The 22152-nt window shown below is 40.2% G+C and overlaps 1 long non-coding RNA gene and 1 other non-coding gene across 2 annotated transcripts in view; both read right to left on the bottom strand.

The window, feature by feature from the left end:
- LOC141582805 (uncharacterized) overlaps positions 1-22152 on the bottom strand; it is a 90492-nt gene that overhangs the window by 39705 nt on the left and 28635 nt on the right. The window contains exons 2-3 of the long non-coding RNA XR_012515708.1: positions 11881-11928; positions 6116-6221 (exon numbers count right to left, since the gene is read on the bottom strand). This is a non-coding gene — a long non-coding RNA (uncharacterized LOC141582805). The remainder of the gene's footprint in view (positions 1-6115; positions 6222-11880; positions 11929-22152) is intronic.
- On the bottom strand, positions 18494-18657 carry LOC120366724 (U1 spliceosomal RNA). The gene has a single exon (XR_005581297.1). It is a non-coding gene; the product is annotated as a U1 spliceosomal RNA (small nuclear RNA).

The raw sequence follows: 22152 nt of genomic DNA, 5'->3' as shown, positions 1-22152 counted from the left end.
TCCATCCTCTGCTACTCCCTAATATGAAAGCTACGTCCATATGTTGTATTTATTACGGCAACACCCCATTTCTGCTACTCAAATCAGTATTAGTTTCCTATTGTGTCGTAACAAATCATCACAAATTGAGGGATTAAGACAACACGCTTATTTTCTTATATTTCTGGAAGTCAGGAGTCACAAATGATCTTACTAGGCAAAAGTCAAGGTGTAGGTAAGGCCGCATTCCTTCTGGAGGCTCTAGGGAAAGATCTAATCCCTTGACTTTTCCGTCTTTTAGAGGCAGCCCATATTATTTTTACCTCATAGGCCCTTCCTTTATATTCAGAACCAACAGAGTAGCATCTTCAAATTTATCTCTTCTTTGACTTCTGCTACCATGGTCTTCTCTCTGACTAAATATTAATCCCCTTGCCTTCCTTTTGTGCTTATACTGGGACTACCTGGATAACCTGGGACTATCTGGATAACCCAGATAACCTCCCAATCTCAAGATCTTTAACTTAATCATAATGTACAGTTCCTGCTGCCATATAAGGAAATATGTTCACAGATTCTGGGGATTGGGACATGGCTATCTTTGAGGGCTAATCATTCAAGCTACTGCAGTCCTCAGTTACATTCTCCCACATCTATGTCCTGAGTCTTCAAACTGATCATTAGCAGAACTATTTGGAACAAATACAGCACTGCTGTTAAACATTGCACCTCAGATTCTCCTAATAGTCATCCTCTGCAACAAGTAGTATAATCTGCAAAATCCACTAATCCTTCCCAGAGTCAGCTGTGGCTTCCAATATTCTCGCCCATTCCCATGTCTAGAAAGGGAGTTTGAAGAGAGTTGGTAGTAGGTAAAATAATTAGGCTGGGGATCCCTTCCTAAGAAAGCAAGCATTTCTGAGAAGCATACGGATGAGAGCACAGATGATAGTCACCCCACGCTGAGAGAATTAAGAAACTCTTCAGTGGAGACAAAAATCAGAGTCTACAAGAGGAATGAAATATTGAGGTAAAGAAGGGGCAGAGAGGAAATAAATTCTGGGAAGAGGGAACAGCATGTGAAGAGTTGCAGAGATGAAAGAGTGTGGCTGATTCAGGAATCCTACAAACTATTTCAGTATGGCTGAAGGGAAGAAAAGAAAAATAGGTTAGAAGGAGATGGAAAATAAGGGGATAGCATTCACTGGTCTAACTGGAATGGAGAGAAAGACAGGAAGAATGTCAAACATGTAATGCATATTGGGCAATATGCTAGCTGATTCATATGCATTTTCTTCACTAAATCTTCACCATTAACCTGAGTGAGCATTTTTGTAGAATTACAAAATTGGATGGTATTAGGTGGCAGACTTGAAATTCCAGTCCAGCTCTGCTTAACATCAAAGACCATGGTCTTTTCAGAGTTAGTGCTGTCCAAAATGCAGTATGCAAACCATGAATGGAGCCTAAGGAATTATTGTGGCACACAGACATTTTTGTTGCTGTTATTTTTTAATTATAATGTCTTTGTTATTTTTAAGGTAAGATTTCATCTAACTGTAGGCCTTTTTGGGGAAATAAACGAGCATTTGCGATCATAGCCCAACGGAAAAATGCCATAAATTTCCCTCTAAACATAGCTCTTATTTATCTAATGTTTCTTCTAGGCAACAGCTACCTATCAGAATCCTGCATGCCTTGACATTCCATACCCCCATGAAGCAGCTCCAAGTGTCTCCTCTCTCCCCATCACTTATTAAATGTGTTTCCCTCATTTTACTAATGTCTGTGCCTCAGTTTCCTCATCTATACATTGAATATAATGAGAGGAACTACCACATGGATTGTGATTATAGCTAAATGAGTTAAAGCTCATAGAACAGTGCTTGAGATATGGGAAACACTACACAAGTATATTTTTAAAAAATCTTCAATAGACAAATCTGTTCCATAAATATCTTCTTCTGGGTGTCCACCACCCATGTCTGGGTTTAAAGATTTGATCACCTGCCAGCCATCTGCTGTAACTCCAGTTGCCCCTCCAACCTCCTGCCACTAGCCATCAATCCTCATATTGTTTCATAAGTAGGACAATCTGGCTTCTTTCTCAGATTTATGACATTCTTCCCATAAATTACCAGCTTTGCACCAAAAACCTTCCTCAAAAAGCCACAATTCTTGTTAAATGGCAGGAAGTTGTAAATAACAGTTATCTCTTCATCTCAAAAATACTTAAAAAACAAAGTTTTTTTTTTGTTGTTGTTGTTGCTGTTAACGAGGGTTAGTTTCAGGGAAGAAAATTAACCCTGTAGAGAATGGCAGGGAATAGCAAGATGACAAAGAAGATAACTAAGCATGTAAGCAAGTTGGCTTGCCAAAAGCAGATGAGTTCTGAAGTAGATGATGAGACTTAAGAAATTAGAACAAAACAGTTTATTACTCACAGTCCAGCAGGCAGCAGGAACATAAGTATGAGAGGACTAATTTCCCTTCCCTCGAGTCCCATAAGGCCCAGATGGTGACTGCACACACAGTGTGTTGTGGCACAGCTGGTAAACCAAAGAGCAACGTCTCTGTCCCTTTTGTAGCAAACAAGTCAGTTCCCTCTCCCAGGGAGTGAGCAGTCACACAAATAGTTAAGCTTAGGTCACCTTAGCCTATTTAATTGCCTACATAACTAGCTACAGAAATTGCTCTATATTGAGGGACAGTTGGGCATTGTCGTCTGAACATGCAAAGACCCTTGGAGCCTATGGTAGACTGCCTTTTCCACCAGTTAGAAAATCTATGTGCAGAATTACACACATGGGATGAAAACAAGAGTCAGTGTTAAGCATGCACAGAATTAGATCACTTAATATGGAGAGAAGTCTCAGGAATGGAGAGGACCTGCAATTGTTAAAAGGTAGGATAAAAACTGTAAAGAGCTGTAACTGAGAGAAAGGAAAGAGTAAATAGCGGGAATTGCTAGAGCATTAAGTTGCGAAGTTCCCATATTGTAGGACTCTGGAGCTTTAGAATAAAATAAGTCCTAGGATCAAATTCTGGCTCTCCCACATCTATGCAAGGGAATAACAATGCATACATTGAGGAGACAATGCCAAAATGAAACAGCACACGTAAGACACAATAATATGTAAGATCTGTATTTCTTGTTAATATCAGCTTTCCAAATTTTGCTATTTTTGTTTTCATTGTAATTATTTTTATGAAAAGTAATCCTCTTATATACATAAAAATATGCATACAATGAAATGAGCTGTCTTCCTATGACAAAGACCCTTGAGTTAATACAAGAAGGACTGAAGTATAAAAAAATGCTGCTTAAATCATGAGGTATGTAGATAATTTTGCTGGTGTCTTTGTAGGTTGATGAAGAAAAATGTGTGAGAATTCTAGGCCAAAGCAGGTGTCCCCAAGATGTTGTACAGTGCCTGATACACAAAGATGTCATATGCTGTTACCTATATAGATAGGATCTACTGTACTACTCCAATTGGAAAATAGAAAGAGGACTATTACAGTCAGGGTTGTTATAAAATTTAATTATTTAATTAAGCATCCACTGATGTCTATTAGATTTCAGGAAGTATCCTGAAAGCTTGATTTGCAAAGACTAATCACTCAAGGCCCTCTCAAAGATCAAATATCTTAGTGAAAGAAACAATCATAAAAGCATATGGGTCTTAGAGGATAAGTTACTTATTAAAGGTCACAGAACTAGCAGTGATAGGAATGAGTTGTCCACTCTAGTTTGCCCAGTCTCTAGTCCCATGCAATTGTTTTAAGCCAGATTTTCTCTTATACCATTTTCCAATTTAACTTACTTCCCTCTGTTGGCTCTGTTTGCCAATAAATTATTAAAATATGCACGGTCTAAGTTGATAAACTTGGACCAGGAAACAACTTCCAGGGAAGATTGCTGGGAGCCTCCCTGTATTTTCCTGACGCTTCTCCCAGAGGATAACTCTGGAAATAAAGCTCTCCTCATCTGTGAGTGGGGCAGGGCTCTCAGGCAGGGCTTTCACCTCCCTTTCCTGGCCAACAGTTGTTCTAGAAGAACTGCTGTCTCTTAGTCATTGACTCCATTTAACGGGCAATGACAGAAGGGACAATACCAGCTCCCAAGCTTTTCAAATTATGTAAATCCTCCATTATTCTCAGAGAGGGCCTCTAATGCTGCTGTCATAGTGTAAGCTACCTAATCCTTTCTGATATATAAAAATGTCAGGTAGTTTGACTTCCCACTGGTTGGTTTCACTATAGATCTTTGGAACTCTTAAGTTAGTCTTTAAAGGGATAGTACCACTTTGTGAATTTCTGGATTTCCCAAGTATCCTGCTATGTTGGGGGAAGGTGGCTCTGTCATTAGAAATGACATCTACATCTCAACAATTGTAATATAAGCAATATTTCCAAGGGAAATGGAAAAACCTACCTTTGGAGTCCAACAGGCCTGGCTGTGAATCCAAGTTCTATTTAACTACCTACATTACTTAACTCATCTCAGCCTATTTCAACTGTGTAAGAGGAATTGTAATATATACCTCTCAGATCTTTGGGAAATAACAAAGGTAGTCAGGCACACAGCTGATAGGCAATGTAGGTCAGCATTGAAATGGTATATTTATGTGATGCCTCTATATTGTTAAGCTCCTCGTGGCATGGACCTTGTGTGAATCATCTCTGTGTTCTTCAAACCCCTAGCACATTTAAAACACAGTGTCAATGAATTCTTATGGGGCACAGTTGACCAGGCCTCAGAGTTTTAATCTGTAAAACAAATGAACATTTCAACTCTGATGTTTTATAGTTCTGAGAAAACTGCTTATATGCCCAATGTAGATATTGATATACATCATACACAAATTAAAAAGTCATTGAGTTGTGATTTTTGCCATGATGCTTTTCTGTTGTGCTGTTGGGCTTCATGGCACTAGGGCATAACTATAGCACTTCTAGTCCTCAAATCCAGATGGGGCAATACACAGAAGCTGAATTATTTGGTCTCTTTGTGCAATATACCCATGTAACAAACATGCACATTTAGCTTCCCAACCCCCCACAACCTAAAATAAAAGTTGGGAAAAATCCTATGGTAAATTCCTAAGATATTTTCTTACCTTGACATCTATTTTTTGTCTTCCTCTAACACACAGAAACTCCTTTTAAAAACTTTAATTATCTCTCTGTGTTTGCTTTGAAATGTAAATTTGCTACCCTGTTTTCTCTAAAACTCATGGCCGTGGTCATGTGGGACTGGTAAACTTCACCCTTTTCCATTTACAAAGCACAGTTTAAGTTCTACTGTCCTTTTAAACTAGTGAGTCTCACAGTCTCACAGCTGAAATTTTAAAATCAATGCTATAACATATTTGTGTCTTTCTGTAACTTTATGTATACATGCTTACATGTTTATGTGTATATATTGTCTATATAATATTAAATTGACCCATTTTAAAAAAAGTTGTGGTTTTTTTTGTTTTGTTTTGTTTTTTACTGTACCTCTTTCTTAGAAGCAGAGAAATCCAGGAAGAACCACAGCAAACATCCCCTCAGGGTGCATTACTGAGCACTGGGTTATAATTCCAATCAAATCAGTCAAGGAAAGTTCTTCAAGAGAGGAGGCATATTGACGCGTGGGGTGGTGGGGAGGGTGATAATGCAAGTGCCTAATGAGTGGCTGATTACTGGTTCCAACAGATAATTCAGAGTAAAAACAGTCTAATGGTGAGTTCACAGGTTCCAAGAATGAGGGAGAGCCAACCTGAAATTTGCCTGTCATTTACCTGTTTAATGGCATCAGTATAAAATAATTCAATATTTAGTAATAGTTAAAGCCTTGCAAATAGGAGTGGAATGGGCATTGACTATGATTGTTTCCATGGCTGGCCAAATATTTATCTTATGACTGATTTTTTTTTCTGTAACTATGATAACTTCTTTTATTCTGAAGTTTTAAAGACTCTTTGCAAATATCCTCCTTGGTTTGATAGTTCAAACTTAGAGGATGTATTTACTGGGGATCTCAATCTTGTATGCCTGTCCACCATGAACACCCATTGGATGCCTTTTACATACTGGAGATTTATCCTAGACTTCAACATTTGGACATATTCATATAAGAAGCTCTTACCTATGAGGTTATTGTGCAGATCACAAGGGTAAGGACTGAATAAACTAGTGTCCACTTGTCATATACATCCTAAGAGGTATGGAGATGCTGCTGCAATCCTGACAATCTGAAATATGACAGATTTGAGACATGGTAATAAGTGACTCACAGATAGCTAATATTACTGAACATTTACCATGAAACAAACACTTTCTTAAATATTTTAATCACATAATTCCTTTTAGTCAACAATACATGGTACCTATTACTTTAGGCATAGGTATTATACTCAGTTTTATGGATTAAGACACTGATAGAGATGTTCAGTGACACGCTGACAATCACTTAGCATACAAATAGTGGAAGCAGGATTTGTATCCAGGCAGTTTCCCTCTAGAGCCCAGACGTATAACTACTGTTACACTGCTTCCACTCCAATGGCTAAGACAGGAGAGATGCTAGGATTCTTTTCTTATTTTGGGGAAGTAAGGGTATAGAAAATGTAAATACTAATGTGCCTTCTGATTTTCTCTGAAGATGAATGAAAGAAAATATGCTTATCACCTGGCCCAAAAGAAAAATGTGACACAACTTTGTTTCACGTTATGTAAGAGTGTAATAACCATAGCATAGGAAAATAAATGTTCAGAGTAATTCGCAACTGTCTTATCAAATCACCTCCTATGTATCTGAATTAGGCTTCCTCTGAAAAAGAAGAATAGTTCCCTATAAAAGATTCTTGATGAAGGTAAGTTCTAAGGCCTAAAATGAGGGCACTGTAGAACTTCCCCTTCTTAGACTGAAATAAAGGAGAAGTTTTCCAACACTCTCTTTTGGGCTGGTAGTAAGTTTGGTTATGATTCTGAGCTGGAAATGCTTATAGAAAATTCTGGTGGTGGGGGTGGTAAACTACTGCTCACCATTTGGAGGCGGGCCGGGAGCCAGGCAGGAAACTAGCATAGTAAGGGATTTCAGAATGGATCTGAGGTCTATGCATGGTTGTAAGACCTAGTGTTTGTGTTACACTTCTCTCCTACAGTTCAAGAAGTTTCAATAAAATCTCGTTAAATATTACAGCTTGGTTTTTGCCGTGTGATATGGTTTGGCTGTGTCTCCACGCAAATGTCATCTTGAATTGTAGCTCTCATAATTCCCACATGTTGTGAGAGGGACCAGGTGGGAGACAGTTAAATTATGGGGGCAGTTTCCCCCATAGTGTTCTCATGGCAGTGAATAAGTCTCATGAGATCTGATGGTTTTATAAGGGGTTTCCTTTTCACTTGGCTCTCATTTTGTCTCTTGCCTGTTGCCATGTAAGACGTGCCTTTCGCCTTCTGTGATGATTTTTGAGGCCTCCCAAGCCACGTGGAACTGTGAGTCCATTAAACCTCTTTTTCTATAGAAATTACCCAGTCTAGCATATATCTTTATCAGAAGTATTGGAAGCAGACTAATACATTGTGCAATGAGAAATCAGGGAAAGCCCCAAATCCATGCCTGGAGTAAAGAGGTAGAGGTAAGACAGCAGGATTTCCTCCACTGAGGTCTGAGTGCTAATGGCTGAGGCAGTCACCAGACTAGAACCAAAGTTTCCTGAGGAGGAATATCATGAAGGACAGTGGCAGGGGTCAGTGGCAAAGATCTAGTGATGAGGCAGCAGGACAAAGAGTCCAGACAAGACAGAAGGACCTTGAGGAACTTTTCCACATCACAGGAAAAACAGCAGCAGAACCTCTTCTATAAAACCTGATTCATTAAGCCAAATTATAAAAAGGACACCCCACCTAATTGATCAGGAAGATGGCTTGGTTTTCTTGTTTTTGTCATTTTAACAAGGAAAATTACCATCAGTACAGAAAAACTCTTGCACAGAGGCTAAAACCTATGTAGCCTTTTAGTTTAGTTTTGTTTTTGCTCTGTTAATCCCAAACCTGGTTGGTAGATCATGGAAAAAAAAGATGAAGTATTTAAATAATAGTAGATCCAGATATTCAGGGTAGTAAGGAATGATGATAGTCAAATTTCAATTAAGGTCACTGGCTCTGGGGACAAACATTTCTATGGTAAAAATTATGGCTCTGCCATTAACTAGCTGAGTAGTGATTGTTGCTAAACCTCTGGGAGCATTTGTTCACCTGTAAAAAAGAGCTGATGATGGCACCTATATGCAAAAATGTTTAACTAGTGTAGATGTGGTAAAAGGGTCACTCTCATAAACTCCTGGTAGTTGTATCAAAGGTTAAATATGCAGGACCATTGAATCAACCATGTCCCTTCAACAATTTATTCCAGAGGACATAAATGGACATGTGTACAAACATGCAGGTAAAAGATTATTCACTCATGAATCTTCATGAGCATGAAAAAAGTCCTAAGTGTACATTAAATCTTAAAGTTTATTAACTTCCTCTGGGGTGCATTTTCTGACTACATTTAAATAAAGTTATTTTCCTTCCTTCCTAAGTAGGTATGTGGCCCTTCCTGAGGCCTGTTCTAAGTTGGTCTCCTAGGGTCCTGAAGGGGACTCCTGTATGTTCTGTGGAAGGTGTTCTACCTACAGGTGAGAGAGTTGTGGAACAGGGACCTTGGATTCTAGGGTGTGTGGGTCTCCTTAAACTCTAACATAGGGGTTTCCAATGCCTGATCCACAGACCAATACCAGTCAGTGCCCTGTTAGGAACGGGGCTGCACAGCAGGAAGTGACTAGTAGGCGAACCAGAATTACCACCTGAGCTCTGCCTCATGTCAGATCAGTGGTGGCAGTAGATTCTCATAGCAGCATGAACCCTATTGTGAACTGTGCATGCAAGGGATGTAAGTCGCACATTCCTTATGAGAATCTAAATAATGCCTAATGATCTGAGGTAGATCAGTTTCATTGGTTCCTGGTGCCAAAAAGGTTAGGGACCACTGCTCTAACACATATACCCTTCAGCCAGTACCTCCCTGCAATTTCACTGCCGCAGTGGCTCCATCTCAGTGCCTGTGTACTAGTTGTGTATGCCCCTTGTAGGAAATGCCCCTTCTAGACAAAATGTTTGGAAAGGTTTTCATGGGCTCCTCAGCTCCTGTATAGCAACCCCATACTTGCTTGCCTCTCGCTTCACAGGAACCCTCCATTTAGAGTTTAAAACCCCTACTATCTCCATTTTCTTCTATCTTCCTCCCTCCTCCTTCATCATCCTCCCTACTTCTTCATTGCTGGACCCTTCTTCTGAGATGACATAAGTTTGTGAGAGGAACTCAATATTCAGCTTCTTTGTCTCTGCCATAATTCTGGATGTAATGTAAGATTGAGGAGAAGGAGCAGGGAGATGAAGGGTTAGATAAAGAAGAGAGAGAAAAAGGGAGAAAGAAGAGAGGAGAAGGGGATGAGAAGAAGAGAGAAAAGGAAGAGAGGAGAAGGAGGAAAGGGGAGGGGAAGGAGGAGGGAAGGAAAAGAATAGGAGGAAGGGAAAGAAAGGAAAAGGAAAGTGAGGAGTTGAAGGACAGTGTAGAGAGAGAATAGAAGGAGAAGGAAGAAAGGAGCATGAAGAAGGATTAGAGGTAGAGAAGGGGAACATTTGGAGGCAGAGGAAAAGGAGCAGAAAGAGCAGAAAGAGGAAGAAGAGGAGAGGAAGGATTTCATGTAGAGGGGGATAAAGAGAATTTGTATGTGTGAGGATCCCAGGGACAGCTTTCCCAGGTGAGAGCTGGGCTCAACTGTTCTCTGTTTCCCCATAGGCAGCCTCTTATGGAGATAGCTCCTGCCCACCCCTGCTGCTTATGCTGCAGTTGCTGGTATTGCTTGAAAGCTGCCTCCAGGACTCAGGACCTCCTTCACCTTTCTGTTCTCTTCCTCAAACCGCTTTTTGGATGGCCAGCCACAAGGATTTTGGGGTCATCATTCCATCCCTCAATTTCTCCCTTCAGCTTCCCTTCATTGTGCTGTGAAAGAAGAGCGCTTTGCTGAACTCAGAGTGGATGTTTCCATAGAACAGCTGGCTCAGTTGACTCCACAAGTCCTCCTACTTTACCTGTTGGTTTATCATTAGCTTCTCTGTGGAAGTACGCAAGGCAGGGAGGGCCTCTTACCTCTGAGCCTCACTTTCCTAACCCTTGCATTGCATCAGAAAGATTCTCTGTGTCTCTATGGAAAGAGGAACCAAGGAGGCCCTGTGAGAACTCACAGGAATAATTGGGGTTGTCCAAATTATGAAGTGGAAGATGCTAAGCTAATTAAAAGAATCCTGGTTCCAACCTCCAGAGTTCCTGTCACACAGATTGGGCCCCTATAGGACAAACCTGCATCTATTCATCCTGTTGGCCTTGGCACATAGCAAGGGGTCTGGCATAATTGCAACATATTTGTATGAAAACCGGATCCTCAGGTTCCAGAGCAGGCTGTGTGTACCTGCTATTTCTGTCTTCCACAAGCTGGCAAAAAAGGAACTCTTTAAGTATCTATCAGAAAGGAGCAATTTGTTCTATGATTATTTTACACATAACACAATACACACACAAATACAAACGTGGTCTTCTAACAAAAGTCTAGGGTGCTCATGTTTTTTGTCTCTATCTTTGGATGATTCTTCTTTCCTCTCATCAGTGGTAAAGGGATGTTGGATGTATTTATGGATGTATAGTTGGATGAGTAAATGGCTGGATGACTACACGGAGAGATGATAAACACATGCTTGAATGAATGGATGGATGATCATACAGCTGGATAGATGAAGAAATGAATGAGTCAAAGGATGTATGGATGAATAAATCAATGGTTGGATGGATGATGGCATGAATTTTTGGACGAATAAATGGACAGATAAAGAGTTGTATAGATGACTGTATTGATAGTGGGTAAACAAAGGATGGATGATGAAATGAATGCATGGATGAATGAATGGATAGATGGTTGGGTTAATTGTTGATTAGATGAATGAGTGAGTCGGTAGACAGTTGTATGGATGAATGGTTAGTTGCATAGAGTGGAGGAATGGAAGAGAGGAGGGATTGGATGGACAGAGAGAGGAAGGGATGGAATACTGGGTCAATATATGGCTGCTAGGGTGACTGGATGGTTGAATGGATAAAGAGAGAGTTAGTTGAACTAGATACTACTACCAGTACTTAAGTTCCTACCTGATTTTGGCCTGGCTGGATCCCTATGTCTTTCCTCTATTTCTTACCTTGGTTTTCTCTTGCTATTTTTCTCAGAGAGTAGGGGTTAAAAAATAATAATTGTTCATTTTGCTAGTAATTGATTCAGTTCCTTTAGTCCATAAACACTTATTCAATTCCTATATTACATGTCAGACTTTGGGCTTAGGTTGGTTAAAAACAGAAAAAAAATGGGGAGTGTTATTTTCTGTTAGGGAAGCGACAGACTGGTTGGGGGAGATACTAACTTCATTACCATACAAGTAAGTATGTCATAATTTATGAAAATTATTACTATCAGTAGTAAAGTGTTTCAGTTAATGGCAAATTCAAAGGCTTTGGAATGTGTCTAGCCAATGTCTGGGAATAGTGAGGAAGCTAGCAACATGACTGGGTTGTCTCAGCCAAGAAAAGTGGTAAAAAAGGAAATAAATGGAGAGGGGCTAAACATCTTGGTTGCAGCTCAGTGACAGGACATCTGCGTTTACTGTGAGTGAGGTGGGAGGTAGGGAGAGGTTTTTACTGTAAAACAGATGTGACTTAATTTATGTTTCAACAAGATCCCTCTGTCTACTACAGAGAACTTAGCTTTCATCGTATGGCGAGGGCAGAAGCACAGAAAGAGGGAGAGCATGGCTGTGAGATACCTTGATTTTTCCTCAAGACCACCTCTGGGCTCAGCTGTACTGCATTCACTGGAATAAAAAACAAAACAAACAAACATAAAAAAAAGTGACATTCTCAAACCTTAGGGACCACACCCTACTCTGCCTCCATAACTCCAATTTTGGGGAAGGGATTTCTCTGATGTCACATAAAAGGTCTTGTACAGACCCAGGAGAGGCCTAAGTTTCTTCCATCTCTTCTTCTTCACCTAGTGAAGGTCACTCTGAATCTAGCCCTTTCTCTTTTGTGTGCCCATGTACCTATAAGTGCTCAAAGGCTCTGGCATTTACAAATGGTAGTGTGAATATGGTGCAGAATAAACCTGGTTTTACAAAAACCTTAAATTATGTAGGAGACATATGATAATAAAGATGTAAATATATCTAGTCAGGTGAAGATAAGGGCTATATAGAAAAAAAAAATCAAGCAAGAAAAAGGGAATGGGAAGTGATCAGATGCGGAGGGCCAGGTACTATGCTGTATTTGGAAAGGTAAGTTAAGATCTCTATAAGCAGGCGAGGTTTGAGCTGAGAGCCAGGTTACTAGCGGCAATGAGAGGATATCTAGACTATCATGGGTGAAGAGCACTACAGACAGGGGAAACATAATAAAACGTCCTTGAAGACTAACAGGGAAGAAAACAGAGAAGATCCAAATAAACACAATTAGAAATGATGAAGGGAATATTACCACTGACCCCACAGAAATTAAAATAGCCATCAGAAACTACTACAAACACCTCTGTGCACACAAACTAGAAAACCTAGAAGAGACAGATAAATTCCTGGAAACATAAACGCTTTCAAGACTGGGCCAGAAAGAAATTGATTCCCTGAAGAGACCAATAATGAGCTCTGAAACTGAATCAGTAATAAATTGACTATCAACAAATAAAGCCCAGGACACAACAGATTGACAGCCAAATTGTATCAGGTGTAGAAAGAAAAGCTGGTGCCAATTCTACTGAAACTCAAAAATTGAAGAGGAGTGACTCCTCCTGAACTCATTCTATGAGGCCAGCATCATCCTGATATCAAAACCTGGCAAAGAGACAACAACAACAAAAACTTCAGGCCAATATCCTGATTAACATCAATGCAAAAATCTTCAACAAATTACTCTCAAACAGAATCCAGCAGCACATCAAAAAGCTCATCCACCATAATCAAATAGGCTTCATCCCTGGGATGCAAGGTGTTCCAGACATACGTGAATCAATAAATGTGATTCATCAATAAACAAAACCAAAGCCAAAAACCACATGATTACTAAATAGGTACAGAAAAGGCTTTCAGTAGAATTCAACACCTCTTCATGTTAAAAACTCTCAATAGACTAGATATTGAAGGGACATACTTCAAAATAATAAGATCCATCTATGACAAACCCACAGGCAACATCATACTGAATGGGCAAATGCTGGAAGCACTCCCGTTGAAAACTGGCATAAGACAAGGATGCACTCTCTCATATACAACATAGTAGTGGAAGTCCTAGCCAGAGCAATCAGGCAAGAGAAAGAAATAAAGGGCATCCAAAAAGGAAGAGAGGAAGTCAAACCATCCTTGTTTGCAGACTACATGACCCTATATCTAGACAAATTTATAGTCTCAGCCCAAAAGCTCCTTCAGCTGATAAACAACTTCAGCGAAGTTTCAGGATACAAAATCAACGTACAAAAATAACTAGCATTACTATACACCAACAGCAACCAAGCTGAGAGCCAAATCAGGAAGGCAATCCCATTCATAATAGTCATACAAAGAATAAAATAGAAATACAGCTAACAAGGGAGGTGAAAGATCTCTACAGTGAGAATTACAAAACACTTCTTAAAGAAATCAGAGGAGACAAACAAATGGAAAAGCCTCCCATGCTCATAGGTAGGAAGAATCATTATTATTAAAATGGCCTTACTGCCCAAAGCAATTTATAGAGTAAATGGTATTCCTATAAAACTACCAATGACATTCTTCACAGAACTAGAAAAAACTATTTTAAAATTCATATAGAACCGAAACAAAGCCCGAATAGCCAAGGCAATCTTAAGCAAAAAGAACAAAGCTGGAAGCATTGTGTTACCCAACTTCAGACTATACTACAGGGGACCAGGTGCTGTGGCTCATGCTTATAATCCCAGCACTTTGGGCAGCTGAGCTGGGCACATAACCTGAAGTCAGGAGTTCGAGAACAGCCTGGCCAATAGGGTAAAACCCTGTCTCTACTAAAAATTCAAAAATTATGTGGGAGTGTGGTGCTTGCCTATAATCCCAGCTACACAGGAGGCGGAGGCATTAAAATTGCTTGAACCAGGGAGGTGGAGGTTGCAGTGAACCAAGATTGCACCACTGCACTCCAGCCTGTGTAACAGAGCTAGACTCCATCCCTAGATCAAACAAACAAACTATCCTACAGGGCTACAGTGACCAAAACAGCATGGTGCTGGAAAAACAAAAACAAACAAACAAAAAAAACTGGCACATAGACCAATGAAACAGAATAGAGAGCCCAGAAATAAGGCTACACACCTACATCCATCTGATCTTTAACAAAACTGACACAAACAAGCAATGAGGAAAAGTTTCCTTATTTGATAAATAGTGCCATGATGACTGGCTAGCCATATGCAGAAAACTGAAGCTGGACACCTTCATTACACTATATTTAAAAAATTACTTCAAGATGTATTAAAGACTTAAATGCATACCCCAAAACCATAAAAACCCTGGAAAGCAACCAAGGCAATACCATACTGGGCAAAAGTTCCATGAGAAAGACAACAAAAACAAACACAACAAAAGCAAAAATTGGCAAGCGAGATCTAATTCATCTTAAGAGATTTTGAACAGACAACCTACAGAATGGGAAAAAAAAATTGCAAACTGCTTCTGACAAAGGTATAATATCCAGTACCTGTAAGGAACTTAAATTTCTAAGAGAAAGACAACCCTGTTAAAAAGTGGGCAAAGAACATGAACAGACACTTCCAAAAGTAGGCAAGAATATTGGGGAGAAAAAAGCTCAATATCACTGATCATGTGAGAAATGCAAATCAAAACCACAATAAGATACCATCTCACACCAGTCAGAATGGCTATTAATTAAAAGTCAAAAAATAACAGATGCTGGCAAGGTTGTGGAGAAAAGGGAACATTTATACACTATCGGTGGGAGTGTAAATTTCAACCATTGTAGAAAGCAGTATGGCTATTCCTCAAGGAGCTAAAAACAGATCATTTGACCCAGCAATATCACTATTGGGTATATACCCAGAGGAATATAAATCATTCTACCATAAAGACATAATGTATGCTCATTGCAGCATTATTCATGATAACAAAACATGGAATCAACCTAAATGCCCATCAATGACAGATAGGATAAAGAAGATATGCTACATATACACTGTGGAATACTATGCAGCCATAGAAAAGAACAAGATCATGTCTTTTGCAGAAACATGGATGGAGCTGGAGGCCATTATTTTTAGCAAACTAACCAGGAACAGAAAACCAAATACACACGTTCTCACTTACAAGTGTGAGCTAAATGAGAACTCATGAACACAAAGGAGGGAACAACAGACATTGGAGTCTACTTGAGAGTGGAGGATGAGAGGAAGGAGAGGAGCAGAAAAGATAGTTATTCAGTTCTGGGCTTAATACCTGGTTGATGAAATAATTCATACAACAAACCCCTTTGACATGAGTTTACCTGTGTAATAAACTTGCACATGTAACACTGAACCTAAAATAAAAGTTTTTTTAAGCCCTCGAGGTGGGAGTGTGCTCTGTTAGTGTTTTGTTGTCATTGAAGTGGGAGGAGGATGAGAGGTAGAAGTTGAAGTTAAATATATGGCAGCATACCCAAGTGGGCTTTGGGAGCATATTGAAAAACCTAAGTATCTGGAATCCAGAGTTTAGGGACAGCAGGGGAATTTAGGGTTCAGACATATAATGGGACTTTATTGTGTTCTTCTTGCCTCATTTACATGAATCTACTTCCTTCTGTTTAGACTCCCAGAGGGCACAAGTCTCTCTTACCTCTTCACTGGCCTTTTGTTTCACTGGCCCGGAGAAGAGAAAGAGAGCTATGGAGTAAGCAAAGCACTCAACTCTCCACTCCCTCTCCAAATGTAACAGGTACCTCCAGACTCCACAGATGAAGATGCAGAGTCATCAAAGCCCAGGCCTTTCTCTCTGAGCTAAGCCAGCTAGCTTAGTCCCTAAACTCACATTTAAAAAACTGTTACTATAACTCAGTTAAGCAACTTCTCCATCTTCATATCCAGATTTTCTGCTGTGAGGGAAAAGAGAGATTGAGTTGGAAACAGCCAGATCTCAAAAGCAGGTGGAGATGGAGTGAGTGCTGGCACGGTGTCTATCCTGCTTTCATTGAATATGCATTATTGAGTGTCTGCTGTGTCACAAAACATGTGCAGAATCTTGTGGGCTTCTGTTATGGGTGACAGAATTAAAACAGTAAACAGAGAAACAGATTGCAATATTTGACATCATGTTAGGAGATGGTAACTGTGTGGTAAAAAGTAAATAAAACAACACAAGGCATAGGGAGATAGAAGTGGAAGGTGTTTAAGTACAGAAAGAGCTTCCTAGGCCACAAATAAGGGAGATGAGCAAACTCTATAGCTTCCAAGGAGGGAGGGTATGGGGACCTTTCCAGGCATAGGGAACAGCTAATGCAAACACCCTGAGCTAGGGATGTGGGAAGTACATGTTTCAGAGGACAAGGAGGATATACAGTGAGCTAGAGGAGAGTAGTAATATGTAAGGTAGAGTGAAGGGAGACCCTACAGGGCCTTATAAACCAAGAGAGGGTTTTTGAAATTTTCTATGCGTGTAATTAGAAACCAACAGAGATCTTTCTGTAGCCTCACCCTATTAAAATTCCCTAGTGGGTACGGGGGGAAAACATGACCAATCTGTGACTACGGGACTGGCTTCATTAGACAAAAGGAAAAATGCCACCTGCATGTCAGATGGCAGCTTGCAAGCCCTCCAGTGAAGGAAAGCACACTGCCCTTTGGAGGACTTTTGCTACAGTCTTCTCTCAGTTTTCTCACAGGTTTCCTAGTTTCAATTATTTGGATTGAGAAGCATTCCTCATGTTGCCTCTCTGACTCCATGATCATCAGCACAAAGCCAGGGAAGACAAACTTGAGGAAAAATATCCTAACTATTCCTGTACGCTGCTGCCAGCTCCCCCAATGACCTCTGGGTGTCAAGCACCCAGCTATTTCTGTAAGCCAGGGTTCTGCCTGCAGGATACAGACCTTATGACTTTGCCTCTAGGATGGGATTTTTTAAGTATGGAAACTATCAGTAACTTAGAGAAGAAACATTTTAAAGCATGGAAATATAAGGAAAATTCTACTTTTCATCTATAAATAATACTGAGGCCTTAAAATGCTTGCTTTTTAGGCAGGATCCACAATTACCTCTAAGGGAGGAACTAGGTGTCCTCATCGCTACATCTGCCCAGGGCCAAGCTTACAGAACCCACAGTCTCCAGAGTTATGAGCTCAGGCTTTGGATTTTTGAAGTCACTAACTAGATTATATGACCTCTGCGGTGCCAATAATAACTTTGAACACTACTACCCTGAGGCGTTTTGTTTTCCTGAGATGGTTAGGGTGGTTCCTGTGATTGCTGTCCTGTGGTCTCTCTACCTAATTTTTGCCCAGGCAGCAGGCCTAATCTTGGAAAAGGTGTCAGAATTCCTATTTACCTGGTTTTGGCTGACCACAGCATTTGAAACTGAGAAGGAGCTTGGAAGAACTCTTTTGCCCCAGCTATGCTATGGACTCTTGGCACGTGCATCTCCATGATATAGCACAAAAACAAGAAGCAAGTGTAAACCCCTCTATGTTGTTTTCTAACGCTTGAGTATATACAAAATATCTCTGGAAAAAACTCAAATTATCTAATAACAGTCATTGCCCACCTGCCTGTGGAAAAGGCAAATGGGAGACAGGATTTTAGAGAAATAATTTGCTTTCTATCTCATCTAGCTAATTGAATTCTGAACCATTATGTGGCTTATTTTACACTTCAGATAATTAAGCTGTAAAGTAAAAACAAAATTGGATAATTTCCTGTAGTTTGAATCATAAAGGCTGTCTCTGTACCCTGTCCCCAAACCTCACGCTGACTCAGGCACCATGAGACACATGACCATCCTGCAGCTTTTCCACCATCTTCAGAAATACTTCTTTTTTGGGGGATTTTTTTTTTTTTTTTTTTTTTTTTTTTTTTTTTTTTTTTTTTTGAGACGGAGTTTCGCTCTTGTTACCCAGGCTGGAGTGCAATGGCGCGATCTCGGCTCACCGCAACCTCCGCCTCCTGGGCTCAGGCAATTCTCCTGCCTCAGCCTCCTGAGTAGCTGGGATTACAGGCACGCGCCACCATGCCCAGCTAATTTTTTGTATTTTTAGTAGAGACGGGGTTTCACCATGTTGACCAGGATGGTCTCGATCTCTTGACCTCGTGATCCACCCACCTCGGCCTCCCAAAGTGCTGGGATTACAGGCTTGAGCCACCGTGCTCGGCCATTTTTGGGGGATTTTTTAAAGACCAGGGGAAAGCACGAATGCAGTCCCCCACTACCGCAAATTATGCAGTCAAGTGTCCCATATTTGGAGAAATCTCAGGGGTCAGCACATTTGGAGTGCAATAGATAAGCCTCACCCTGGGAAAACCACCTTCAGGATCATGGTATCTACCCTACCAGATAAGTATCCAAAAACTTTTCTATCTTCTTTGAGTTGTACTGCCCAGTGAAGGCAAAAACCAGAATTAAAATTTTCTGAGAGTGAGAGAGAAGTGAGGAAAAGGCCAGAGTCACCTGGAAATAGAGGGAATGGACCCTCGGTGGACTTAGCCCTTTATAAGATAAGTCCAGGGCTGCTAATATTTCACATTCAGACACTCAGAATGCATATCCACAACTTAAAGGTATTTTCTTAGAAATCCTAAACTCTTGTTATAACATCCAACAAGATTAACAAGATTTTAAGAATTCATCCCAGGCCTAGAAGCAAATGTTCGTGGTTGTCCCCACAATGTCTTTTGAAAGTTGGTAGGCACAATCCTATCTGAGTGCAATGTTGGTAAAAGATATGACCTTTAACTTTGTTTTTACTCTCCACTGTATTTCTAGTGACAGGCACAAGGTATCACTGGGTACATTCTCATGTGTTTCCCTAGGATAATGTCATCAATATCATGTGACATCTGCCTAGGACATTTGAAAAGATATAATCCAAAATGTTTAAATTGGTCACTTAAATGGAGTGTAGAAGAATTGATGAAAACTATAAGGGTAGTTAGTCAATGATTGTTGAAGCTAAATGATAGGTATAAGGAATTTTATTAATACATTATTTTCTCTACTTACTTTTGAAATATTTAACACAAATTACAATGGCATATACTCTGAAGGGTGGAATAGTTATGGAAGACAGGAGAATTTTTTGATGGTCTTATCTTTTCTGGACATCAATTTCCTTAAATGCACTACTCTCTAAAACAAAATGTACTACTCTTTAATTCCATAGAAAAAATATCATAATCTAAAAATAAAAGAAAAAAAGTTTATCATGAAGATCATCCTTGATTAAGAGATACTTGAAGGACTCTTGCAACATAAGGAAACTGGTTTGAAAAAAATCCCACTTCTAAAAGCTATTGTCAGGACAAAAGAGGAATCTAGGTATGGGCTGAGTGTGAGATGATGAAATTGGAAAATTATTGTTAGTTTTTTCAGGTGTGGTAGTGATATGATGATTTTTGTTGAGAAAAATGTCTTTTTATTTAAGACATACATGCTAAAATATTTCAGAGGAAACAAAGTATGTCTGTGGCTATTTACTTTTAAATACTTGAAAAATCGATGTAGCAAATATGGTAAATTTAACAAGACTGAAATCTAGATAATAGATAGGGAATCCGAGAAGATGGTGGTGGCAGGAACATAGTTTGCTAGTCTCTATTAATCTCCACACAAAAACAGGCAGAGCAGCTAGATAACAAAACCAAAAACCCATCAACAATGTTTATAACAAAACATCATGACAGATTATTCTCACAGATCTTAAAATCCAAGTAGATGGAGACAAACCACCAATAGCCACAGAAACACACAGGCATCTGTGTGAGTAAAAGGAGAAAGTAATGGCATACAATCTGATTGATCTAAGACAGGAGAACAGCAAAATAACCAGTAGATATTCAGTGGAAAACGCAGCAGGCCAATTTGAGAACAACAGCTAAAAAGGCAATGGTTTGCTTTTCCCAATAGTGAGTGAATGAAAGAGCCCAAGGTAAACACTGTTGGAGCAGCTTAAACTCTAAGCCTGTGTTGTGCTTAGTTATTAAAAAAAAAGAAGAAAAAAGAAAGAAAGAAAGAAAGAAAAGGCCTGACTGTAGTATTTGTCAATTTATGTGTTGTAAATACTCCCATCACAGCTAATTTCAAGTTACTAATGTAATGGTATCTTTGGGGTGTCACTTTTCTGGCCAGAAACCTCTGTGGCTGGTGGCACCTTTGCCCAAGTTCTTACCCTCTATGTCCAGGAAGAATGAGGTATGCCAACAAGTGGATGGTGGGCAAGATGAAGAGGAGCTTCATTGAGTGTTAGAACAGCTCAGAAGAGACCCACAGTGGGTAGCTCCTCTCTGTAGGCAGGTTGTCCCATTGAGTGTTCATCTCTCAGCAGAGAGGAGGTCCTGGAATGGATAGCTCCTCTCTGCAGACAGATCATCTGTCATCACTGCAGCTGTCAGCAGAGAAGAGGCCTGGAATGAATGGCTGCCATCCTGTTGAGTGCTCAGCTCTCAGCAGAGAGGAGGCCCTGGAGAGGGTGGCTTCTTTCTGCAAGCAGGTCATCCTGATGTCTGCAGCTCTCAGCAGAGAGGAAGCCCTGGAGAGGGTAGCTCCTCTCTGCAACTGGTCCTCCTGACATCTGCTGCTCTAGCTGAGTCTGAGTTTTTTATGGTCTTCAGAGGGGAGGAAGCATGTGCTCACTGGTTCATAGGCAGCCATGGATGAGCCCAGGAAAAAGCACCATGAGCTTCCCCTTCAGTTCACAGGACTGGCAGCCCCGTCCCAGGCTTCAGGCCTTCCCCAGCCTGAAGGCTGGTCCTCAATGGGGATCTGCCTCCTTCTGCCCAGGAACCTGTCTGCCTTCTGGCACCTGCTGCAGCTGTTCATGGCATCTAGGCTGTTAATGCCAAGGGACACCTGCAGGCCAGCACTGAGCTGCCATTAGCCCCTCATCAGCTTCCTTCCCATGCTCCTCAACACCCAAAGACCAGAAGGGGCTGAGACAGCCAGAGGCTGGCGTGCCAGTGTTCCCTCAACTGTGCAGGGATGCCTTCCTCAGCCCCAAAGAGCACAGAGACACCTGAGTCTGGAGCTGGGGCAGGGCAGCTGCAGCAGCACCTGGGGAGGATGGAGCCCCTTTCTGCTCTGTGGAGTAGGAGGCCCAGGCCCCCCTCCCAGCTACATCTGGCATCTTGGCAGTGGCCCCTCTAGATGGGCCACTGCTACTCTCACTAACATGACATTACTGAAAGCAGACTTGAGAAAAAATGTGAAATAACACAGTACTATATAATATTCCACCATATAATCCACAGAGTATTTACAGATTTACAGATGTGTTTTTCAATTTCCAAATGTTTGGGGATTTACTATTGTATTTCTGTTACTTGCTTCTAGTTTGAGTCCATTATGGTCAGAGAACAGACTCAGCATAATTAAATTTTAAAAATATATATTCAGATTTGTTTCATGATTCATCTTGGTGAAAGTTCCATTGAGCACTTGTAAAGAATGTTAATACTGCTGTTGTTGATAAGTCTTCTATAAATCTCAATTAGTTGTTTTTCATTTTCTTGATGATAGCCATCCTTAAAGGTATGAGATGATATCTTGTAGTCTTGATTTGCATTTCTCTGATGATTAGTGATATAGAGCAATTTTTCATATACTAACTGGTCATTTGTATGTCTTCTTTGGAGAAATGTCTATTCAAGTACTTAACTCATTTTTCAAATTGTGTAATTCATTTTTTGTTATTGAGTTATATGAATTTCATATATATTTTGGAGATTAACACCTTATCAGATATATGGTTTGCAAAATATTTTCTCCATTCTATAGTTTCCTTTTTTAATCTGTTGATTGTCTATTTTGTTCTGCAGAAGCTCTTTAGTTTGAGGTAGTCCCAC

Source organism: Saimiri boliviensis, chromosome X (genome assembly GCF_048565385.1).
Source record: "Saimiri boliviensis isolate mSaiBol1 chromosome X, mSaiBol1.pri, whole genome shotgun sequence".
Taxonomy (NCBI): domain Eukaryota; kingdom Metazoa; phylum Chordata; class Mammalia; order Primates; family Cebidae; genus Saimiri; species Saimiri boliviensis.
Note: the sequence above shows the minus strand (reverse complement) of the source record. Positions and strands in the feature narration are given on the sequence as shown.